The sequence below is a fragment of the Natator depressus genome, chromosome 1 (genome assembly GCF_965152275.1).
Source record: "Natator depressus isolate rNatDep1 chromosome 1, rNatDep2.hap1, whole genome shotgun sequence".
Lineage (NCBI taxonomy): Eukaryota > Metazoa > Chordata > Testudines > Cheloniidae > Natator > Natator depressus.
The window spans coordinates 253,314,014-253,340,240 of NC_134234.1; the positions used below are offsets into that span (position 1 = coordinate 253,314,014).

Genomic DNA, 26,227 nt, shown 5'->3' on the forward strand with positions numbered 1-26,227 from the left:
CAGAAGTTTGGGGAAATAGAACTCCCTCTATAGGGAAAAAGAGGAAAATCCTGTTCTGGCCAATGTCATTTCCATAAAATATAATTTTACTGACCCATAATTCCATATACTGTGTTTTGCTGATTTAGCTGGAATGCCCCTGTTCTGCCTCCATATAAATTGATTGTTATGGTAATTGTACTCCTGAAAGGTAACAGGAAATGTGCAAGGTATGCCCTGGAATAAGTGGGTCACCCTGACTCTAAAGGTAGTGGGCCCTTGTTTGGGAACAGGATTCAATTCACCCAGAGATGGTGGAAGGTTTTGCTATAAAAACTAGAGGCTCTACTTCCGGCCCTCAGTCTCAGGGATCTGTACTGCTCTGGGTTCTGCATTTGAAGATTTTGATTCCTGTGTGGAATGGTTCTGAAGGGCTGGACCAAGCTGAAGTTCAGAGCGGGGTGCAAAGCTGGCTTTGCTGCAGAGCCTGCCTGGACCAGGGTGGCTCGGTGTTGGTCCTGTCTCAGCACAGGGGGCTGGACTAGATGACCTTTTGATGTCTGTTCTAGACCTACATTTCTATGATTCTCTGCAGGGAGGCCTAACTGGACTGGTGGTGGCAATACACAGGTGACTCCACAGAGTTTCAACAGGCATCATTGTAGAGATTATTGCATCTAGGACCGACCAGACCCACCACAATAGAGCTGATGTCATAGAGCTGGACCAGGTGGTATGGCATAATGATCTGGCCTTCTCTGGTCTGGAGCAGCTGGTGAAAGAGAGCCAGCCCCCATGATAGCCCTTGCTACTCCTGCACCTAATTGGACCTGTGACTGTGGTTTTAGAGGAGTGGGGGTTGCTGTGTGGCTAAAAGTTCTGGACCCAACAAGCCAGATAATTAAAACATTGGAACTGTGGGGCTAACCAAACTCGTGACACACCGATTTGATGTACATACATACATACATAGGATTTCTTTGTTTGGATTTTTCCTTCTCCCCTACAAATAAAAGGTACTTGTGGTTCCATGTTCCCAAGCACTCCTGAGTGCCTGCAGGTGGGGAAGAGCCACCTGCAATGGCAACCAGGGAAGTTGGATTTTAATTTCCCAGAGCCAGAAGCAGACAGGGCATGGCTCTAGGCGAGGCTTGAGATATCCTTCAATTTATTTTAGAAAAGCGCCCCTGCACCGACTGTACCCAGCCCTACTTGATTCTATTGGCACCTGGCAGAAGGGCTCCTCACACCTCCCTTTTACATGAAAATTAGGTTTTGCAAAAGCGGAATCTGTCACGGGGGCCAGATCATTACGTGAAACAGGTTGGATCCAACCCACAGACTGGGTGTTTGACACCACAGTCTGAGATGCAGGTGAGCTGAAACTGGAAGGGTTTAATTATAGAATCTATGTGGGAGGAGATAAAGAGAGAGAGGAGATGAAGATGACACCAGGGTTTGGAGCCGATGGGACAGGGAGGATGGCGGCATAGTTAATAGTTCCAGACAAAGGAGAAGGCGAAGATTTGGGAGGAATGATGAGGAGTTCAGTTTTTGCTTAAGCTGCTTGTATTCACTTTCAAGACCCTTCGCACTCTATCCTCACCCTCCATATCATCTCTCATTCGCTACTGAAATGTCGATTCCCACCTCTAATCAGTCCATGACACCAGCCTCCACTGCCACGCGTTAAACTGTCAAACAAGCACCTTCGTGCTTTCTCCCATGCTGCACCCCGACACACACACACAGGAGTAGCTCCCTGCAAACATTCACAGAGCTGCCTCATTATCCTCCATCAAACCCCTCCTCCAAACTCTCCTTTGCCTACAAAAGAACTTGACAACAGTTAGGCTGCTTGTAGTTCTCCCCAATACTGTCTCACTGTACTCCCCCACCTGTCTGTATCCATCTGTTGTCAATTGTCCTATACTTGAATTGTCAGCTCCTTGGGGCAGGGACTGTCTTTTTGTTCTGTGTTTGTACAGCGCCTGGCACAATGGGGTCCTCCTAGGCACTGTGGCCATAATAATAATTAATAATTATAAAATAAATAATTGATAGGTTGCAGTGGATCGTCTAGGAGGAGATATGAGAGATGCAGTTAGAAATACAAACCTGAGGAGAGGGGGAGGAGTCAGGGTTGGAGAGACAAATGTGAGAGACATTGGTGAGGGGTGGTAATTAAAGCCATGAGAATGGATGAGGTTTCCCAGTGACCGAGTATTGTGTTGAGGAGCAGGAGGGTGGGCAGAGTACAGACCCTTGTGGGACAGTGTCAGGGTTTAACCCCCATCCCATCTGGAAGGTAAGGGATAAAACACTGATTAGTCATGCTTTACACCTGCGGGGGGGGGGGGGAGGGAGCTGATTAACTAATTGCCTCCTGGCAAGAAGAGGTGGAGCTAGGCCTTTAAGTAGACTGAAGGCGCTCCCTTGAGAAGGGAAGACCCTCCCTCTCCCAGGGAAAGGCTTGTGGGAGGCAGGCTAAGGAAGGCCACAGGGACAGGATTAGGCCCCGTGGTGGGGCCTAGAAAAAGGGAGCATGATTTAGGGAGAGACAGTAGACAAGGCAGGACTCTCCTATGGAGGGACACTCACAGGGAGCAGAAGAGGCTCCTGGGCAAGGGAGTCCTGAGATTGGGTTTATAAGCAGAGTAGACTTCAGTAGGCCAAGAGGGCAGAAGACTTATTCAGTTTCATTTATGCTTGCTTATGATACGCCAGAAGGGCTCTGAACTTGGGTGACTTGGCCAGAGAGCTGAGCCACAGAAGATCTGGGGCCAGAGGCAGACAGCCTGAGAATGTTCTGGAACCAAAGATAGCAGCAACATCTCACACCGACACAAAGGGGTGCTCCAAGGATGAGTGAGCCCCACCACAGGAACCCAGACATAGCGAGAGGGCAGAGCAAGGAGAGCCACAAAAGGAGACAGTGAGGGAGTGGCCGGAGAGGGTGGAAGAAAACCAGGAAAGCCCAGTCTCTATAGCCAAGGAAGTGGCAGGTTTCTTGACTGGAGCACCTCATGCAAGTAGAGTGAGAAGGATGAGAACAGTGAAGAGGCCTTGAGGTGGTCACTGGTACCCATGGTGAGCATGGGTTCAGTAGAACGTAGGGAATGGAAGCCAAGTTGTAGGGGCTCGAGGAGCCTCAATGCCAGCAGGGAATTCAGTGCTGTGAGTCACTGGTCAGGAAGTGGCTTTTGTTCCCTTGAAAAACTTCAGCAAAACGTACAAACTAAAATTTCTGTTGAAATTTTACTTCAAATGTTTTTGCCTGTTTGTCAAAAAAACTGACTTTTGGGGGAACAAAAAATGCAAACTTTTCCATCTTTGGTTTGTCAGATTTTTGACAACTCTCCCCAAACTGTCCCTGACAATGGATAGTTCCTGTGGAAATTTCCATTCTGACAAAAAAGCCATTTTTCAGGCATAAACGTTTTGAACAAAAAGTTTCAACCAGTTCTAGCTGTGAGCCTCTTCATAGCAGTGCTTTGCCAGTGCAGAGCCTGGAGCGCTGAGACTCTGAGCTTCCTCATAGCCTGTCTTGTGTCTGACAGCCCAGGACTCCAATGGTGTGAGCTACCCCATAACAGTGCCAAGAGATCAAAACATTTCTTTTGGGGCGTTTTTCTAAAAGTATCCCCCAAGAAGCTTCAGGGTGCTCTCCCCCTGGTTATATAACTCTTCGCTGAGTCCAGAATGCAGTTTGGTCATGAACTCCCAGACTTAAATATTTACATTGGTGCTTTGCGTGGAATGTTTATTCCTGCTTCTCTGAGTTCCCTCAGTTAAACAAATGGATATCGCTTAATGAAAAACACACCTCAGTACAACTCCCTTTGCACTTATCCCCAGGTGTGGGGTGGGCAGGGGGAGGAAGAAGGGAAAGAAGAGAAAAAACAAGGGTGAGAAATATATCCTTGTCTTTTAGAACGGCAGTGCTGTGGTAGGGCCATTGTTGCATGTGTCTGTTAGCCCTGGCGCCGTTTGACTCCAGAGTTAACATTTATAAACCAATCTATTTATGTTAAAATTCTCACACCCATTACGGAACAAAAACAGAGCAAGATATTTCTTCTTGCTGTGTCACCATGAGAAGTCCAGGTTTTTCCACTGTACTGTAGTGGGAAATGCTTCTTACCAAGCCCCTCTCTTGCTGCAGCAGGCCTTACTGGTTTAGGGTGGATGACAAGAACTTGCCCTCTGTACTTAAGAGAAGCGAGGGGCTTCAAGGATAGAGCTCATTCATGTTGTCCCATTGCAGTAAGTCTGGATTCAAGAGAAGCCTGACTAATATTACCAGTGACCCTTTAAATGAAGGTTCCCTACTTCACCGACTGAATAAGACTGTTATGGCATATTAAATAAAGACATGTTGTTTTTAAACTACACCACGGCAAGTTCCATGCATTGCTGGAAGCTCTTTGCTGGTGTGCTGTGGGTCCATGAGAATGACTGCAGTATGTGCAATATACCCAGCACAGCCATACGGGGGGATGGAGGACAGGTGCGTTGTTGGATGTGAGCTTACACACTTGTAGGGCATGAGAAGGGTTAATAATTGGAACAACATGCAATAAGCAATCTGTTAAAGTGCAGTTATAATCAGAAAAGTGAATCTAGGAAAGGACAAACAGATCTGTTCCCTGTGTGTATATCTGCTGACTTCAGTGACAAAAATAAATCAAGATTTTCAAATATAGACACTTAACTTTAAGCTCCTAAAACTATGCTGAAGTCAGCGGAAGCTGCTGAGTACTCAGCACTTTTGAAAATTAGGCTATTAATTTAGGAGTCCAATTTTGTGCATCTATTCTTTGAAAATCTTGGCCAAGGTTTGGTTTTGTTGGTTTTTATTATTTTTTAGCCCTGTTAGTCATGGAGAGCTAACACAGATATGAGAGAACAGTTTGGATTCTATTGTGCTAGTGTCAAAATTGTGAACTAAGTTTCAGTTCTGGTGATGATGCATGAGCTAGACAGAACCCAGGTTGAGTTTGCCAGGCTTGTAGTTAACAAAAATAAATAAACAATCCTTTTTACTTGTAAACTGAGAAATATTGATGCGGAATCCTTGGAAGACAACAAACACAGAACCCCATGATGATTTTATTTCTAGAGTAACATTGTAAAGTACTTTAAATTTAATAGTAAAGCATGTGACCTCAACAACAACCAAAGAGCATCCTGGATTCCCCAGTTCTGAGTGATGGAGCAGGGCAATTGTTGAGAAAGGGAATTTGCTAGTGTTGGAATGTTCCATTACAGGTGGTTTTTCTCTACCTAAAAAAAATTATAAATTAAACATTGTAGATATATAATAAGATAAGATAATATATCTGGAGAAAGAAATATAAGAATGGACATACAGGGTCAGACCAATGGTTCATCTAGCCCAATATCCTGTCTCTGACAGAGGCCACTGCCAGATGCTTCTGGCAGTTAGAGGTTTAGGGACACCTGGAGCATGGGGTTGTGTCCCTGACCATCTTGACTAATAGCCACTGATGGGCCTATCCTCCATAAACTTACCTAATTCATTTTGGAACCAGTTATGCTTTTGGCCTTCACAACATCCTATGGCAATGAGTTCCACAGGTTGACTGTGTGTTGTGTGAAGAAGTACTGTCAGGAATGAGGATCTGCAGTTGTGCCTGCCCAGTCACCAAGCAGCCAAAGAGCACAGCTGGGCCATAGCCGAACTACCTGATTGGCTAAGGCAGTCAGGTGGCTTGTTCTTAAGTTCATCAGCTGCGGTGGGTAAGCAGCTGCTCAGTGCACATGCCTGTGCATTCTCTGCCTTCTTGTGCTGGCCTCACTGCTCCTGTACTTCTCCAACCTGGACCCTGCCTTGCACCCAGACTTGTTCCAATTCTGTCCCAGCCTTGCTCCTGCCTTCCTTGTCTCCAGGTAACCCAGTTCTGACCCTCAGCTTTGATTCCTCACTCTGACTGTCTTGACCCTTGGCTCTGGCATTTGGATTCTGACTCCAGTTCTGACCCTTGCTCTGATTACTAGACCTGATTCCTCCTCCAACCTCTAGGCCAGATTGCCTACACCCCAGTCTCCTGACAAGTACTTCCTTTTGTTTGTTTTAAACCTGCTGCCTACTAATTTCATTGGGTGACCCCTGCTTCTTGTGTTATGTGAAGGAGTAAATAACACTTCCCTATTCCATTTCTCCACACCAGTCATGCTTTTATTGACCTCTATCATATCCCCACTCAGTGGTCTCTTTTCTAAGATGAACAATCCCAGTCTTTGAAATCTTTCCTCATATAGAAGCTGTTCCATACCCCTAATCATTTTCATTGCCCTTCTCTGCACCTTTACCAATTTTAATAGAGCTTTTTTGAGACGGAGCAACCAGAACTGCACACAGTATCCAAGGTGTGGGTGTACCATGGATTGATATAGTGGCATTATGATATGTTCTGTCTTCTCATCTATCCCTTTCCTAATGGTCCCTCACATTCTCTAGCTTTTTTGACCACTAGGACACTTTGAGCGGATGTTTTCAGAGGACTATCCATGATGACTCAAAGGTCTTTCTTAAGTAGTAATAGCTAATTTAGACCCCACCATTTTGTACATACAGTTGGGATGTTTTCTTCCAATGTGAATGACTTTGCTGAAGTTCACCTGCCAATACAGAAATAATTGGTAATAAATTACTGCTTATGGCTCCATGCACCATATTATTGCTGTAGTGCAGGGGTGGGCAAACCCACCTGGGGCTTGCCCCGCTCTGGCGCTCCAGCCAGGGCACTGGGTCAGGGGCCGCACCACATAGCTCCCAGAAGCAGCTGCATGACCCCGCTCCAAGGGTCGGGGGCCCCTCCCTGCACAGGAGCCAGAGAAGGGACATGCCACTGCTTCCGGGAGTTGCTTGAAGTAAACACCTCTCAGAGCCTGCACCCCTGAGCCTCCCCCTGTGCCCCAGCCCCGATCCTCCTCCCACTCTCCAAACCCCTCGATCCCAGCCCGCACCCCTGAGCCTGCCCCTGCCCTAGCCCTGATCCCCCTCCCACTCTCCAAACCCCTCGATCCCAGCCCGGAGCACCCTCCTATACCCCCAAACACCTCAGCCCCACCCCAGAGTTTGCACCCCCAGCCAGAGCCCTCCCCCCCCCCCGCACCCCAACCCCAATTTTGTGAGCATTCATGGCACGCCATGCAATTTCTATTTCCCGATGTGGCCCTCAGGCCAAAAAGTTTGCCCACCCCTGCTGTAGTGTATACGTATGGTCCTTGAATATCATCTTGTTTGCAGTATGGGAGCCATCCTTTTTGGTATCAGTGAGTAATCCTGTTTGCTCTCTGAGAAGAGCTTGGTTTCAATATGCTCTCATCCATGGCCACTCATGAAATGACCCTCTGACTTCATTCCACAGATTAATTTGTAATACATGTTCTGGGAGCTTCGTACGTAAATGTTATCCAGAGTCTTATATAAGGCTTTAATGTACTTCTCTCCCACCATGCACATCCATCTGGGAAATTATTGATGACCATTTTGCAATCCGTGAACAATGATACAATTTGGCTGATGAATCAGAAGTTTGTTTTAGTTTTAGGCTATGTTTGTGTCCGTCTCAGTGGAGTCTGTCCCTCTCCTCTCCATGGTAACAGCTCTGCCTCTGACATCACCAGCCAAAATAGGACATGGAGGTTATAAAATCCTGTGGGGATCAGAATGTGGGAGGGAACTATGCAGATAAAATGGGAATAAAACTCGAGAGAAACTTTTTAACTCTTAGAACGCTGAGCAGCGTCAGGCAAAGGACACCTGGAAGTTGTGGGTATTAGGGTTTGGCAGCTGGATAAGGTAGTGGGCGCTAGTCTGGATATTGAGCAAAGTTTCTGGCAGCTGGGATGAGGGGCTTGTGGGGGATCCTCCTCTAGAATGAGTCCTGATCCGCTCCGCTTCCCTGGTGCCAAAACCCTTCCACCTCACACTGATATATGCTCATCGTGAGTCCCACAGTTGGGGGCCTAAATTGTGGGGGTGGGATCAAGAAAGATAGTTGACAACAAGGGAGGATGAATGAATGGCAGCAGAGGTAAGGGGTAAGCATGCTGGATATCACTGTTCCCAACTCATGATTTTTTTTTATCATGCATATTGCAATATTTGGTGCCTTCTTAAAGCCCCATCTCCTGGAGGCAAGTGATTTATGTGAGCATCTCAGCTTTCATTTATAAAAGAGCAAATATCTAACCCTCATGGTTACAGAGAAAAGCCTGAAAATATGACCTGAGTGCAGCTTTAAGGCTCAGAAACCGGACGGTAAATAAAAAGAATACAACATTTATTATCTGGCTTAAAAATCATTATTTGGGTTGGGGGAGCAGGCTGGCTCATGATTTTAGAAGACTTGGGGTTGGCAATGCAGGGATATTGAGTAGAACTGGGCAGGAATGGTTTTTCTGTCCTGGGAAAATATTTGAGATTTAGAAGAAATTCTCCTTCTGAATCAGGACAAAAAATCAAAATCTCAAAAAAAATTTCAAACTGACAAACCAAAAATAAAAATAAAATTCAGTTTAAGTCAATCAAAACATTTCATTTTGACATTTTCAAAACATTTTGTTTAGTTTTCAATCATTATTATTAATTTCACTTTATTTAGCCCAGATTTCTAAACAAACCAAAATTTTTCATTTGAAAATGTCAAAAAAGGAGGTTTTGACCATTTCAGAGCTTCCTTCCCAACATCTTTTCAAATCAAGAAATTAGTTGAAACTGACCCTTTCCTGTGAACAGATTCTGTGTCAACAAATCAGCATTTTTTGGTGGGAAAATGACTTGTCAAAAATTTCCACACCAGCTCTACTACTGAGGATGTTGTAGGACAGGAGAGCTAGGACGAGTTCTTTTGTATTGTAAGAGAGAGGAGTCAGAAGTTGGAGGAGACAGAGAGGAGAAGAAAGAGTCAGGAGGATGTTTAGACTTATCTCAGTTCCTCAATGCATTTTACAGAGTCTCTTGGTGTTCTAGGAGTTAAACATTTCCAGAGGAATGGAAACTCAATTTTAGCTTTGTCGGAGCTCTGTCTCATCAACACACTTTAAATAAATAGAAGCTGAGGATTAAGATGCTGCACATAAACAGAGATCTGTGTAATGTTGAGATAATATTCTGTTCACCTCACAATACTTTCCAGTGATGGCCTCCTGCTTTGGGCATTTACCTTGAATTCCATGTTTCTCAAACATACCCGAACAGGGGCCTGAGGTGGCATGGAGCAAGACAACAGCGCTGGGGACACTTCAAGAGCAGAGTGGGGGAGGGAACAGAATAGGCATAACAAGGGAGGAGAGTCAGGTGTGTGTGTGGAGGGGGATATGTGGACAGACATATGATCTGAGGGAGGGATGCAATAGAGCTGCAGGGGAAAGGAGCTGTTGCTCCAGTCTAGGGAAAAGGGGATCATATTATGATTTCTAAAAGGTTGAGGAGAAAGGACAGAGATGGGGTAGGGCTGGATGAAACATTTCCATCAAAATTATTTTTTACTAGAAAATGCCTCTCTGAATTTTCCTGAGAATTTTCGTTTGTCATTCTTTTAAATGAAAAATCAACCCCCAAAAATGTTTGGTTTTTGGTTTTTCAGTTTTCCCCCCTTTCTCTCCATTTCCCACCCCCACCTTTTCCATTGGAAATATTTTTCAAAAATCAAATGTTTCAATTTGGGCTTTTGCCTTTTTGCATCAAAAGAACAAAAAATGTTTGCAGGAAATTTAGAAAGAGATGAAAATTTACCACCAAAATAAAATTTTCTTTTTTCAACCAGCTCTAGATAGGAGAAAAACACTAGAAATGAGGGAAACACTATGGGCAACAGAGGAAGAGAAAATGAAAGTTAGAGGAATAGGAAGAAAAGAAAAAAGGGAACAAGGAAATGAGGGGGAAAGAGAGGAAAAAGCTAAAAGAAGCTGCATACATCTTTTAGGTGAGGGAATTTTATTTTATTCTTTTTTTTACATTTTATAAACTGAATTTTAGCTTCATCATAGATATTGGTACAATAGAAAACAATTTTTTTTGCCAGAATTAATGGAAACTTACAAAATAATTAAATGGGCTTATGCCATCTGCAGAAACAGATGGTAAAGCATTTATTTATTTAAATGATTTTTATGTACACAGCCATGGTATCTAGGCAAAACATATGTAAAAAGCAGCCTATGCATTAAATGACACTACCCACAACAGCCTATGCAAAGACATCCTGTCTCTGTACTGTCCCAGCCCAACATAAGGAAACTCTGCCATTGATAAACCATCGAGGCCAACAAAGGCTTTGACCAAAAGGTTATGCCTTACACCATTCTCTGAGGGGGCCCTATCCTACTCCCATTGAAGTAAGTGGGAGTCTTTCCACTGATGTTAATGAAGTTGGCTCAGAGCCACGGGCAATAAACTCAGTGAACAGGGACTGTGAATTCCACCACAGCCAGGGCTTCCCACGTCCAGTGAAAATATCTTGCCTCCCGTCCTCAAGAGTGTACATCTACACACTGTCAGCAACAGCATCTCAACTAATGTCAGCTGTTGTCAGAGTGTGTAATTACAGGCGGTCTCTGAGGTAGCCAGGCCCTGAACCATTACAATCAACACCTTGATTTGCTCCCAGAAACAGATAGAAACCCACTGCAATTCGTGTGTATTTGTGGGGGCGGGGGAGGGGGCAGGGAACAGTCTTCATGAGATCATTCAGATCTGAGCAAGGTATGCCCAGAAGTGCAATCAATAGCAATAGTTCATGGATATGAAGAAATCTGTGTAGCTATTTGTAGGTCAGTGTGTTTCACAAATGGAGGCTGAGTTAAATATGGAGAGGGGCTTTCAGAGAAGGGAATGTACAAGGGCCAAAAATGAAAGCATGATGAGGCCACTATCTGGGTGGGCTTTCAGGAAAACCCTACTGTTAGCTTTTGTATGTACTTAAAATAAACTAATAGTTGAATGCCATGGTGTCACACAGCTGGGGCCAAGCAATGCACCATCTATGCACGCTCCCTCATACAAATAATGAAACTGTTGCATGCAAATTAGTGGTAGAATAAGGGTAGTGATTGGCTGCATTACCTCTGATATCAGAGTGGTTTAGGACTCTTGGCATGGCATAGAAACAAGCCTTACTGTCGCTGTACACCGCTCTGGTGTAATTGGTAAAGTCAAAATGTCTGGGAACTTAAATTTAGACTGTAACAGATTGCGAACCCAGTGATGATTGAACTTGGTGATACTTTGAACAAAAAGTTCTCAACTAGGCTTGTAGCTGTTTCCATCATTTCACAATTACTCCACAGATGTTCTAGGCTTCAGAGAGACACGCAGATGGAGTGACAATCCTGGAATCTTATTATATACGTTACTATTGCTGGCACTATACTCTGGACAGTGTGGTTACATTATTACGGCTTCTGTGGCTTGAGTGCTCCTCTTTCTTTTAGTCAGGTAGATAACAGTCAGTGCTCAGGTCCTACAAAAAATAGTAGACATTTTTGTGTTTTGTTTTTTTTTTAATTGTGGACCCGGTGGATTTCCCCATGGTTTCTGGGAGCTGCAGTCATCTCCATCCACAGCAAAATACAAACTTTACAATATGAGGGGAATCCCAGGTGCTGACTGTTTGGGAAGAGGCACTTCAACATACTGAAAGATTGTTGATGCTGATTGGCTGAGGGGGAGAGACTTCCAAAAGCTGGGAGATTCATGAGTGTTGACTGGGTGAGGATGTATTTCAGAATAGTGAGAGAATCCTGGGTGCCAATTGGTTAGAAGAAGGCATTTGAGGGATCACTGAAGTTGATTGGTTGGGGACCGGGTACTTCAGAATGCTGGGAGAATTCTGGGTGCTGATTGACAGAACATGTTGTATAATTATTTTGCTCATTGCATATCAGTACAACTTGTATCTGTTATTACAAAGAGCTAAGAACTTAAAGCTACTACACGTGTTGTGTGATTTAACTGAAACTCCTTTTACAGAACTTCAGTCATTTAGAACATTTTTTTATCAACTGGTATGTTAATTATGAGATGATGATAAATTTCATCTAAAGAGGGATAAAGGCTTTTCAAAGACATGACATGCAAAATGTTGCTAAAAGAAAATGTGACCTTCGGGAGCTGGGATTCTGGCACTAAATAGCTAGAAGGCTACTAGAGCTGACATCAGCCAGGACTTATGGCACACAGCCCTAATAATGATTCATGGGGTCTTGTCTTCCACATTCCCATAAAACATACACAATTTGTCTGTCTTTTCTGGGCTGTCTCCCAAGTGCTCTCTCAGAATTTCCATGAAAAGAAACTTACAGCATAATGGAAATATATTTTAAACAATACATGAAAAATCTTACTTTTTTCCACAGCTGGAAAAAATTTTTTTGCTGACTTTGGCTTTGTTGAAAAGTGAGGGTCATGGTGAATAAGTGACCAAGCTGGGAATTTTAATTTGGGGGCCCCCAGAGAGCCATGCATGTTATTTTATGGAAAAAACACCGCTTGCTAAGAATTGCTATCGATGGCCTTGTCCATATTTAAAAGTTGTACCAGGTGAACTTTAAATTGGTTTAAAAATCTACTTAAAGTTTAAATTGGTGCAAAACCTGTGTGGGGCCAAGGACTTCAAGCAGCAGCGTCTGAAGGAGGTGACATCCAATCAGCATACAGAGACTGGGTAGATGGCAAGATAAGGAACTAGGCTGAAGTGCTGTGTGGAGTTCTGGAAAAGGATTGGAGGACCAGCAACAATCGACTGGTGGGTGGGGACTGAGGCCAGTGTTCTGACTGGGGACACGTCAGGTTAGCAAATACTGAGCCAAGCTAAGTCACAGTCTGGACTAAATCTCAGAGCAAGGCAGCTGCCTGATTGCGTGCCACAGCCAGGACACAACTTGTGGGGGTTTTGAGTCTCGACAGGGATGTGGGGGTAAGTTAACAGGAACAATCAAGAGGAATACTGAGTCTGTCCTCTAGTGAAGACAAGCCCATGTTGATTTAGCTTAACTCAATAAGGAGCTGAGTTAAACTACATTGATGTAAGGCAGGTTTAAATCAAATTAAGAGCATCTACACAGAGTTTTACACTTGTTTAATTCAGTCAGTTTAAGGTCGTGCCTTTGGATAAACTGCTAGAAACTGGAACATGAACAAGATCAAAATGAGAAACGGGAGGAGAGGGAGGGGTGGCCAGCAGCAGCGGGAGGGAGACAGAAATTGCTCTGTGTTGATGCGAGCTGGTTGAATAATGAGGAAACATATCTGTAAAGTGATCTCTAAAACACACTGGCAATTCAACTAGGCCGTATTCATGTCCCTACAACTAAAATACATTTCATTGTGAAAAGCTAATCCTCCCTTGATCCAAAAGATGAACTTTGCTTTTCTACAATGCGCCCTTGGAAATTCCAACTTCCCTTTATGATGTTAGAGGACAAACATTATAAAAAAGCATAGGATGTAAACATACATCCATTCCCTTTTCATCACATGCCACTTATTGATAGAACCTTTGTGTTCAGACACTGGCTTGGTTCCATCTCAGCCCTTCTTCTCCTATGCCTTTATGCCTTCCCGCAGTGAGGTCACGATGCTGGATCTATGACGTTTCAATCATTTCCATGGCAGCAGAATGTGATATTAGAGGGAAAAGGGGGATGCTTCACTGGGAGGGAGCTGTGAAACACAAAGATCAGAAATGACAGGAAGGTGCTGCAGGAAAAAATACAGTCCAAATAAAATACATTGTTTGTTCCACCCTTATTCTTTTCTTTCAACTTGTCTTTCTGCGTAGGCTGTAAAATCTGCGGGTCAATGACAAGTATCTTCTTCATGGGATCAAACAGCGCTGAGCAAAATGTTGGAACTTAACAATGAAAAACACCAAGCCAAATGCTAAAGAATTGAAGGAGCCCAGGGGAGCCTTTTCCTCCCACCAATTATTCAGCGATCAGACTAGCTTTTATTATAAATGACTGTAGATCTGTTTGTTTCACGTTTGCTTTATTCTGTGCTGTTCTAGCTGTAGATGTATTTCCCTGGGAAACAGGCTTTGGCAGCAGAGAGCTGCCAGGGTGCTGTGGGGAGCCCACACAGTTTAAATGCTCCGCAGAGCTTAAGAATTCTAGGGGAGCAGCACGTGAGATAGGGGGCCACAGCAGCAGGGTAGAGGCTTCTACTTAAAGAACAGCAAATGCCTCCCTGTCTCCCCACAGGAAATAGAAGAGAATTACTTTTAAGAAATATTTTTCTCTAAGTAGAAATAATAGGGCATATCCTCGGTTGGTGTAAATAAGGTCTGGTCTATACTAACACAGACCTATATTGGTATAACTACGTCGCTGAGGGGTGCGATAAATCCACGCCTCTGAGCGACACACTTATACCAACCCCTGTGTAGACAGCACTGTGTCGGTGGGAGAGCTTGTTCTGTCGCCATAGCTACCGCCTCTCAGGGAGGTGGATTAGTGATGTTTAGTGATGATTAGTGATTAGAGAGCTCTCTCCCATCAGCTTAAAGCATCTTCATTAAAGCGCTACTGTGGTGCAGCTGTATGCAGCGTCTTAAATGTAGACTTGCCCTCAGCATACTCCACTGAAGCCAGGCTGATGTAAACCAGCTGAGGATCTGGCTGAATTTCTGTAATAACGGTCAACTACTTATGGGCCAGCTTCTCATCTCTGCTACGCTTCTATAAACCTAGAGTAACTCCACAGGTTCCAAGTGGGATCACAACTTGGCCCTATAAATCTGTGCTGGTGCCCTGGCCACAGTGGCTCTCTCTGGCACTCTTAGGAAGTTCTTAAGTTCCATAGACTTCCTCCTTAGCCCAGTAGCTCTCACTGGTTGTTTTAATTTGCCAGTCAGAGGTACAGTGCAGCGACATGTATGTATGGGGAAAATAAAGAGTTCTGTGAGCTAGCCAGAGAGAAAGCATGGTCCAGTGGTTAGGGCACTAGCCTAGGTGTTGGCTAGACTTGAGTTCAAGTCTCTGCTCTGCTACAGTTTTCCTGTGTGACTATGGGTGAGTCACTTAGGGCTGGATTTCCAAGGGGGACTTTGGTGCCAAAGTCCAACAGTTAGGCAGCACTGGCATTCACAACCCCCTACTCCGCTGCAACCTAATCCTAAGGTGCCTAAGTTTCCACCGGTGAAGTCCCCAAGGTGCCCACATTTCAGCATGCACGCAGCCAACTCAGTCTTGATGCTACAGAGCTGCTTGGTGCCTCACTCATTCATAAGCCCTGGTAGGATTCACGAAGTAGGTGCTTCCCCCCCACCCATCTGATCTGATGGGTGTACTCAGAACACACCTCACCCTGGGCAAAAGAGGAGGAGGTCATGTCCCCTCCCTTTTTACCCAGGCTGTGGGAGATCTGGGTTCAAATCCTTTCTCTGCCTGATGTGGAACAGGGACTAGAAGCCATTCTCCTCAGAGAACGCCATAGCCCTTGGCCTGTACGGCATTCTGGGTTTGGTCTCTCAAACTCTTCTGTTGAAGCTCTTCCACTCTGTATAAATAATTACATATTAATTGGGCCAGAGAGCATGTGAGAATGACTCTATAGCACAGTGGTTCAGGCCCCTACCTGGGAGAGAGGGGAACTGGGTTCCAGCTGCTGCTCCACTGAAGCTTTCTAATGCCTCAGTCCCCCTTGTGAATCTAGCCCCTAGTCTTTCTGTGCCTCAGTCCCCCATCTGCAAAATGGGGATAGAAGCACTGCCCTACCTCAAAGGGGTGCTGTGAGGATAAATACATTCCAGATTGTAAGGTGCTTAGGTACTGTGGTAACATGGGCCATCAAAGTACCTCAGCTAGCTCACACACCTGGATATCTGTCTTTTAGGTTAGACAATATCTTATTTAAGTGCTGAGTCACTATGGTTACAGATAAATAACGAACCTTCCTAAGCAGTTGTATTGTTAGGGTACAGTACAGGACATAATCTGCATACATGGATAACTAATATCCGCATCAATGCTGTGCATTATAGAGAGTTTAATCACCCCTCCAGTGCCTTCCTGAATATCTAGGACCCACTTAGCCCACAAACTGACTAGCAGCTTCTGGGAACATGAAGCAATAAGAAAATCAATTTTGTTTTGCAAACATTTCTGCTTTTGAAATCCAAATTTTTTTCTAATGCAAGTCATGACTAGCATTAATCCCAGCCACTATCCTGGAAACATTTCTTTTGAACACCTCCGAAGTGATTTCCTTTTTTAAAAAAGAGGTGTCTGTGCATAGTCTTGAACTCGCTCCCCATTCCATTAGATCTCCATTTCCCCACTTGGTCCTGGAAGACTTTTGTAAGTTGAAAGCAATGCAGGTTATTAACCTTGCAATATGCTTCTTATCCACACATTTTTTCCAGTGATAAAAATCTTGCTGATACCGAAGTGGGAGAATCAGGAAAGTGAGTCACTTGTAGAACCTTTGGGGATGCAATTGGACGAGGCAGCAAGGTCTATCAGCTGGGGCACCAGACTAGGTGTTACATCCTGGCTCTACCATCAACTTGATGTGTGGCCTCAGGCAAGTCACGTCATCTCTGTGTCCCCTTTCATCCTTTGTCTTAGCCTGTAAGCGCTTTGGGACAGTGACTGTCTCTCCGTGTGTTTGCACAGTGCCTACTTCAATGGAGCTCTAAGTTCAATGCCTCTAGGTGCTATAGCAATACAAATACTAAGCAATAATCATAACCTGCTTAACAAAACAAAAAAATCTTCCAAATTAAGAGTCCTGTACTCATCGGGTCCTGGAGAGCCACTAGTCTGATTGTGTCAGGGTGCAGTTTGTTCTGGAGAGGATCTTCTTTAGCTGTGTCCTCCAAATCCTGAAACAGCGCATCACGGAGCTATGGGGGAGGGGGTGGCATTGACAGTGGCACCTTTCCTATCCCTGCCAGATAATGCAACGTGTAATCTTTTTTTGTCTGCTGCAGTAATGGTTTCCTGTAGCAAGCCCAGTGTTCTGTTGCAGCCTTATTTGAAGTGATTAACTTTGGCAGTTTCTTAAAGCCCGACTCCTGAAGTCGATCCTCAAAGGTCCAACCCCTTGTGTCTCATGACACATTCCCCCTAGACTGCAGCTGAAAAGGAAGCGGTGATCGTTATTTGTTTGAAGTTGAATTTTATTTCCCTTTGAGCATCTGAGTCTCTTATCAAAAGTCACTTTCCTGTTGCCTGATGCACGCTGAGGAAATACAAGCTAAAGAGATCAATCAAGCTAAGAATCAGTGCAGACCAGGAGCTGTACATTCTCAGGAGCTCTAGCTTGAAGTAGTTTGAGGCACATCTTCCATTTTAGGAAAAGCCGACAGGAAATTCCCATCTTAAAAAACAACAACATGCCTTTCTATAAGGTAGCAATAACATCTGGCATCTCGATGGCATATCTTCTCCCAAAGGCTTGTGAATAGCTTTACAGTCCATACACTCATGTTCCAAAATCAATAACAAGTATTGCCTTTGATTTCAATGGGCTTTAGATCAGGCCCATATATGCAGAAGGAATTACTTCACCCATTACATTCACCTTCTGGGGTGAAATGTGTCATCTGCTTAACAGCATGTGGCAATGTTGAATAGTGGTTTAGGAGAGGAAGTGAAGGAGAATACCACATCCCAAACTGTGGGAAAAATCTATGTAAAAAAAGATAATTAACCAGATTGGAATTTGGCCAGGATACCATGGTTCACGCCACTACTCTTTCAGAAAGTGCTGTTGCGTCTTAAATGACCATAAGTGGTTAGGATTAGGAACTTGGTTTTATGTCTGATCTGTAGTTCAGGAAGTTTCCAGATACCCAAATGTCTCCTACTTTCCCATCTGAATCACTAAATTCAATAGCTGCTCTAAGCAGCTGAGGAAACGTAAACTCATGACTCCTTTTCTCTCATGAATCAGCACTGGACTAAAAAAAAAAAACCAGTAATTTTTATTAATGCTGTGAGCGGAAGTTGATTAAAAAAAGAGAAACATTAAAACAAAAGGCCAGAAGTTGTACACAGCAAGACATTTCACAGATTGTTTGTTTAACCGGGAAACAAGAATCTTAATAAATCAGTGCACATTTTTAACCTTTAAAAAGTTATTCAATTCCATCTGTAAATGGTTTAACAGGGGAGACAAGTCTATACTCCCCATCCCAAATTTCTGTCAGTTCCCTATGAAAAAGACCTCATAAAAGATTTTCTCATTTTAATGTTTCATGTGACACCAGTGTTTATGAAAGGTACCGGACAGGCAGCTCCAAAGAAAGAAATCCTCTGTTTATGCATAGAAGAGGTACGTTTGAGGTGGCAGTCGCAGTGCAAACTACTCGAGGTTTAACCTGCCTTGGAGAAAATACATATAACGATGTGAAAAGGGGATTTCATTCCTTATGGCCTATTCACTCCTTGGGCTCTCTGCTGAGAATACCAACAAGGGTGCCAAGCACTACAGTGGCTTTTGATGTGGCCACCTATTCACTGACATTCGGCTCAAGACCCACCCCCTCTCTCCATTCACATGGCTCACCAGAAAGTCATCCGATTGTAACTACTTCCAGTTATTCCCAACCAAGGCTGGATTTGAAGCAGCGACTTAAGGCCCAGATCCTCAAATGTATTGAGGTGCCTAACTCCCTGAGTCAGACATCTCAATACCTTTGAGGATCTGGGTCTAAGGGTTTATCAGTCCCCAGATTCAGTCCATTCACAAGGATTCATTTAGAAGTTTATTCTGTTGCATTTCTGTATAGCTTTGGATTTGGCTGTATTTTCAGTGGACAGCACCAAGGAAGGAGGAAATGCATTGTGGGAGGCATATCATTATGGAATAATTATACTAAGATATATTGTGTGGCTGTAAGGAAGGTGGATGAGACTAGCATCCAGCCTCTATGGCAATGGCTGATCAAGGAGACCAGTAGATGTTGTGGATATACAAAATAACCAGCAAAGAGGCGAGCCTCCTTAGCTGTTATTCTGAGGAGACTCTTATGGACAGTGAGACATATGAGTTAACAGAGGGTAAAGCACCATGCTGAGGTCTTGTAGAAACTATAGCCAGTTTGGTTAGGGCTTATCCAGAAATCTCTCCTTGTTGGAAAAGGAAATAGGCTTGATGCTGATACATTAGTCTCAGGTAAATGATGCAGAAAACACAGTAGTACTGACCAGGGTGCTCCTAAGGATGGCAGGGAAGGAGCAGCACTGAGCCAGCTAGAATGGCCTGAAGCCAGAGCGGCTGTTCTTTCCCTTCCAATAGTAGTAATAGACAGACATATACAGAATGCATTTCCATAGCACTTTCCCTTTGAGGATCTTAAAATGCTTGACAAACATTAATGGGCTTGATTCTCATTTACACAAAGTACTCCTGGGGGAATTCTGCGCCACTGCACATGCACAGAATTCATGTCCTCTGCAGATTTTTTTTGCTTCCCTACAGAAAAATGACTTTCTGACAGGGAAGCAAAGGGAAGCTGCAAGAGCAGTCACACACCCCTCCCTAGCAGTGCAAGTACATCCTTTTGGGCACCCAGAGCAGCTGGCAGAGATGTAAATCATCACAGGGCTGGGGCCACCCCAGCCAGTGGCTCCTACTTGTGCTGGGATCAGCTGCTAGTCCCGGCTGGGTTAGAGGCAGGGGAGGACAAAACTTCCTCTTCCCCTTCAAGGAGCACATGGGGCTGTGTCAGATCCACCCCCAGAAAACCCTGCCCCGTCTGCAGGAAGCTCAGCATCCTCCCCTGCTTCCTGTCCCCATTGCTGCTGCCCCATCTGCCCAACCCCGGTGCAATCAGACCCCCGTACCCAGACCCCACACCAAGCCTGAACCTGTACACCCGGACCCCCCGCCTCAGCCCTCCATCCTTAAACCCACCCTGCTGAACCTCAACTCCTGCATCTGGAGCCCCACTCCTGCACCCAGACCACTCCCCACTGAGCCCTCTGCACTCAAACCCCCACCCCTCTGAGTCCCACCCCTCTGCAACTGGACGACCCTGATGAGCCCCACACACCCAGACCCCCACACCACTGAACCCCAACTAGCTGTACCCAGACCTCCACCTCACCAAGCCCCACTCCCCGAGCACCCAGACCCCCTCGTTGAGCCCCAGCCACCTTCACCCATTGCTCCTGCACCTGGAAGCCCCCTCAACGAGCCTCTGTGCATCCAGATCCCACACACACCTAGACCCCCAACTGAGATGCCCACACCCAGACTGTCCCACACAGAACCCTCTCAGCCCCACACCTGGGTCCCCCCCAACACTGAGCCCCTCCACACTTGGATCCTGCGTGGTTGACCCTGCCTGCCCCACACCTGGCATGCCTGTTGTGGCAGGCCAGGGCCCCTGGGTGATTCTGGGGCAGGTCCAGCCCTTGTGCTGTTTCAGGGTCGGGTGCAGCCTCACTGCCAAGTCCGTGTCCTGGAAGGGAGGAGGGCTGCAGGGTGATCTCCCACCTCTGCGCAGCTAGTGGCCTGTGCCTCCCACTGCCATGCTGGAGCCTCTGCATTTATTTATTGACAAATAAAACATGCAGAATTTTAATATACTGTGTGCAGAATTTTTATTTTTTTGGCTCAGAATTTCCTTAGGAGTAACTAAGGTCACTTTACACTGCTCTAGCAAATCAGATCAAAACTCTAACAACATGACGACAAAAATACAATTATTTCTAGCTTACTTGACTGCAGGGTGAACGAAAACTAAATGCTACATTATAAAGCAGCTGCTGCACTTGAAAGCCAATTTAGAATCCACAATGTACAGATCTCTGCTTTACCGAACAAGGATGGAGAGGAAGATCTGGGCTTATTTTTTTGCAGAAACAGCTCCCCAGAAAAGAGCAAAGAGCAGACTCCATACAAAAACTCTACAATTTTTACGTTTCTTCTCTTGGATCCCAGTATCCAGGCAACAAGGCATGCTTTAATAACAGGGGCACAGTGTAGGACATGTATGGACAAGGTAGAAAATGATGAGCAGGCCAAGGAGTGTGAGGGAACCCAATCCTGTATGACTGAAAGCAACAGTTTATTCTTGCCTTGTAACAAGAGAGAGGCCGAATAGGGGAGTGTGTAGTTTAGTGCCATGCTGAGGATCATACTTTAAGGGTATGTCTTCTCTGCAGAGTTTACCCAGGCTCTTACTCAGGTGTTGCCCCTAACTCCGCCTCTTGTCCACACACAAAACCCTCTCCCTTGAGTGCGGTGGTGCTTTTCAAACCAAGGACAGCTGGCCCAGCTGGGGATACAAACTAGAGCTTAGTACCACTTTTGCTCAGGCTGGTAACCCACCCTCTTTGCAGTGAGGACACAGACTAAATCATGCCAGTGCTGCTAGTCCTCCAATTCCTTCCCCCAGTTCCTCCATGTGCACAGAAGGATGGACAAATTCTTCCACAATTCACTTGGAAAGACTCGTAGAGCTGCTCGGCTTACTCCAGCACAAGGAACTATGGGCTGTGCCCCCAGAAGTCTTAGCGACACACACCAAGGGGCAGTGCAGCACTAGTGAGGATGCAGTAACTCGGGAAGGGCTTTGCAGTGTGGCTGCTCATACTTGGGTGCCAATCACCTGAGTAACACAGCAGTGACAACAAACCTTTAGACTCAGTCTCCCCAGATGTACCCATTTGCCCTCACCACACACACACCTGCCCTCTTTTTCACTCCATGTTCTTGAGCGTAAGAGAGCACGTGTGCAAGGGAGACTTACTTCTGCTCAGCAAGGTTGACTAAGCCCAGCACTTAACTGTATTTCTGTCCATCCATAACCTGTGCTTATACTCCTGGCTGTGTACCACACCAGGACTTGGAGGATCAAGGTTCACACAGCCCATTATAGGAAAATGTCGGGGTTGCAGCCCTGTTTGGTTCAAAACTCAGAGTACAGCACAAAGACAAAATATGAAATCCTAAGCAAACCAGAAAAGTACTGCAGATGACTGAAAGTCCCTCTCATCAACTCCCTTTCAATTCAATGGCAGCACAAAGGTTTGATGACCTGAACTATGTTGGAAAGATATGTAGGTTGTGTCTGTCCTTTGTAAGGAATTTCCAGTATATTCCTTTCAGAAAGGGAAAATTTAAAGGAGTTAAAACATACAGTTGAAATGCTGCTCAACCTTGACTGCTTCTGATGGGTAGGTTTGATATTATCCTCTGTTAATGCTGTTTTGTTTTATTTACTAGATTTAGGTTTAAGCGGGAAATAGTCCTGCTATTGTGGGGAACTTTCCTGGCTTCTGCACTACCCCGGTGAAGTGGGCTAGCGAAAGGATCCGAATCCTTGCTCCCACTTCCTTTACCCAGTGGCCTCCCTGCCCTTGCGGACTCCCCTTCCACTCTCCTGTCTGGCAGAGTCCTCGTAACCCCAACAAGGTAGGACCCTTCTTCCCAGTGTCGCCCCCACCCTGTCAGGGTTACGATCCAAGCCTGGCCTGCAGAGCCTCTTGGCTGAGGCGTCTCCCTGTGCTGGGCCCGCTGCCCAGGGTCCCCCTCACTCTCCCCAGCTCTGAACTGCTCCAGCCCCAGCTCCACCACTCTTTCTCAGCACTACTACTGCTGCTCTGCCTCCAGCTCCCTGGGCTGCTTCTCTGGCCCCTCTGGCTCTGGTTGCTGCAGCTCTGCTCCCAGCACAGGTCTGCTCCACAGGCTGCTTCTATGACTCTGCTCCCAGCACTGACCTGCTTCCTGGGCTGCTTTTCTGGCTCCTCTGGCTCTGGTTGCTGCAGCCCTCCTCCCAAGGCAAGTCTGCTCTCTCTGGGCTGTGCCTCTGGCTTTGGAGCTGCAACTCTGCTCCCAGGACAGGGTCTGCTCTCTCTGGATCTGGCACAGCTCTGCTCCCCAGCTCAGCTTGCACCCCCGCTTTCTCCTTAGCTCCGCCCCACTCTGTCTGACCCCGGCAATTCCAACTCACACAGGGGACGGGACCCCCCTGGTCTCCTGACTCCCTGATTAGCCTGCCCACCCTGTCAATCAGGCTGACCTGGAGCATTGGCCTTTCCCCATTGTTCCTGGGGACTGTCAGTCTCAGGGTCCTGATTCCCCATCGACCCTTCCCCTTTTAGTACTGGGAGCTAGCAACTAAACACCCCCACTGAATGTTAGTAAGGGGGCAAAAGTCCCCTTACATAGGGTTTGATCCTGACTCAGCGAAGTGAGTGGTAACACCCCCAATGGGATTTCAGTAAGGCAGGTGCAGGCCATTCATGACAATCACTTTCCCATCATCTGAAATTCCCAAAGCACATTTATATTACTGCAGAAAACAAAGATGCAGAAAAAATAATTGTCATGTGATCCTACTTTGGCGGATTAGTTTGCTTCTGAAAACCTGCCTCAGGCTGGCTGACAATGAAACACAAAGGGTAACTGAATGATTAGCCTAACTAACTCAGAAACAGAGCTCTCAGTAGTGGAAGGTGTGACCCAGGAAAACCCATAAGTAGTAGGGGTTATCCTGTTTGCAAGTGGAGATGATGGATGTTTGGAAGTATAACTGTAGGTACAGAGACTCAGTGTGCATTTTTCATCTAGGAAGTAAGCGGATACTGGGCTTGTTTCGTGAATGGAAAACCACAGCCAAGTCTGGCTGTAATATGCCGGAAGGGTTTTGCATGAGCTTTTGCTCTGTATGATAGGACAATGTCTTGTCAGTTAAGTGTAAGCGTGTTATGATTTCATGTTGTAAGTAACCCTTTGGTTCCAATATTTCTGCTTGCTGTCATTTGAATCTCTGCTCTTTGTTAAATAAACTTAGATTTGATTGTAGAGAAAGCAAGTCTAAGTGCTGGGTGTTAAGTGGAGCTGTGTTCTACAGCAGAACCAGTAAGCTGGGTTGTACTGTCCCTCTGGGAAGAGAGGATATGGGAATTCTGTGAGTGTCCAGTGGACCAAGGGCTGGACACTCCAAGGAGATGCTTGGAGGACTCAGGAGTTGGAATGAGCTTATTGCTAACCTGTAAAGAGAGAGCAGGGCCTGCAGAGGCCTAGAGGGGAGTGCTTGTGTTGCCAGAGACTGTTGGTGTTGGGGAACAGATCCACGGCCCTCAGAGACATGGGTTCTTCACACTAGGGCAGGTGGTAGTAATGTGCCTCACAGCCCTGCCTCCCCACGCCCTCAGGCAGCATCACAGAAGAATAGTCTGGTGATTGGGGCAATAAGATGGGATTTGGGGGATGTGGGTTCAAGTCCTTGATCTGCCACAGACTTCATGTGTGACCTAAGCAAGTCACTTGAATTCAGTGGGAGCTAGGCACATAAGTACCTTTGAGAATCTAGGTCTTGTGTCTCTCTGCCTTACTTCCCAGGCTGTAAACTGGGGATAATAGTGCTTCTCTACCTTAGAGGGGCATAATGAGGGTAAATACATCAAAGATTGCCAGGCACTCCGATACTACAGAGATTGGGGCATACAAATATACATAACCAGAGAAGCAATCTAGGGTTTTTTCCATATGGTTGTTTTTGAAAGCAACTTCAAAATAACAATCTCAATCGGCTGGAAGTGAGAATATAGAAAGGTCTGCAAAGATGCAAGTTAGTCAAATTGTTCTCCAGCGTACTAAAGTAGCAGTTAATAGGGGCTAGTACAGGAGTGGGCGAACTTTTTGGCCCGAGGGCCACATCAGGGTTGCGAAACTGTATGGAGGACTGGGTAGGGAAGGCTGTGCCTCCCCAAACAGCCTTGCCCCGCCCCTATCTGACCCCTACCACTTCCCACTCCCTGACTGCCCCCCTCAGAACCCCTGACCCATCCAACCCCCCTGCTCCTTGTACCCTGACTGCTCCCTCCCGGGACCCCACCCCCTGTCCAACCCCCCCTGTCCGCCCACCCCCCTGAACCTCTGCCCTGTCCAACCACCCCATGCTCCCTGTCCCCTGACTGCCCCCCAGCCCAGGCCCCCTTACCATGCCACTCAGCGCAGCATGTCTGGCAACTGCGCCACCCGGAAGGAGCCAGACACGCTGCCGTGCTGCCCTGCAGGAGCACACAGCCCCGCCGCCCAGAGTGCTGCCCGCACGGCGGCATGGCTGTGGGGGAGGGGGAACAGCAGGGGAGGGGCTGGGGGCTAGCCTCCCGGGCCAAGAGCTCAGGGGCTGGACAGGACAGTCCCGCAGACCAGAGTTTGCCCACCTCTGGGCTAGTATGAGTGTGACATAGATTTCCTGAGTGTTCTACAGGGAGGGAATGCCTGGTAATTCATGCTATCTCCCCCTCACTAGGGTTCCCTGTGGCATGTAGTTGTTGGATGGCTATTCCACTTCAGCACTGCAGTTAGGTCTCAGGAGCTGTGTGGACACAGACAGACAACACCTCTTACCTCAAATATCAGGCCAGATTTTATGAGCAACAGGTGGACCTGAAGGATGTGGGAAAAACTTGGCTGTTTCCAAATAGGAAGAGGGGTTGATGCCTAGGAATAATGAATGGGAGTGGGGGAGAATTCTGCTACCGAAGGCTGGGACTAGACACTCAACCACTGCTACCTGGTGGTTGAGGTTGGGGGAGCACCCTTAACGGGGCAGACTGTGTCCCCCACAAGCTGTCCCATCTGGTGGAGAGGAGGAGCTGGACTGGAACCATGCTGATGCAGCAGCTCCTCGACCTGCTTCTGCTCCAAGTGGTGGTGGGATGGGCAGCCTTAAAGGGACAGCCCATCATCCCCAAGCTCTCTGAGCTGGTGTCATGGGGGCAGGGCTAAAGCCACTTCTAAAAATAAGGTGCCATAGTCGGCCACCTGTTTAGCCTACTCCTAATGGTGGCTCTGCTGCTGCCTTGAAAATAACATCTTATTTTGGATCTCATACAGTAGCATGCACAGGATAAACTGTTACTAATTGTACTTCTTCCAATGCTGAGAAGCCAGTCCAGATTGTCTGGCTCTGTGGCATTACTCCAAGAAGTACTGACTGCAACATCATGCTGCCCTTAACTCATGGCTTCCCCACTACACCTGTCCCTCCACAGCTGATTCCCATGTGAAATCCTACAAACTCCAAAGCATCTGCTGCATGAAGTCAATGTGCCATGTTTAGTTGATGCTGGGGTTTTTCACCCTTCTTCAACAGACTAACTAAACCAATATTGAACAGAGCTGTTCCATCTATCAAACCCCTGTATTTATTTTCATTTGACAACAGCCAAATCCCAGTTCTAAGTTTCCCAGAGAGATCAGAGTCTGGATCAAAGCTTATAAGCAGGAACAGGAGTAACTTTT

The 26,227-nt window shown here is 46.1% G+C and overlaps 1 long non-coding RNA gene across 1 annotated transcript in view; it reads left to right on the forward strand.

Moving 5' to 3' along the window:
- Positions 1 to 12,849: 12,849 nt before the first annotated feature.
- The window catches only part of LOC141985650 (uncharacterized), a 41,695-nt gene continuing 28,317 nt past the window's right edge, over positions 12,850 to 26,227 (forward strand). Inside the window, exon 1 of the long non-coding RNA XR_012638991.1 lies at positions 12,850 to 12,929. This is a non-coding gene — a long non-coding RNA (uncharacterized LOC141985650). The remainder of the gene's footprint in view (positions 12,930 to 26,227) is intronic.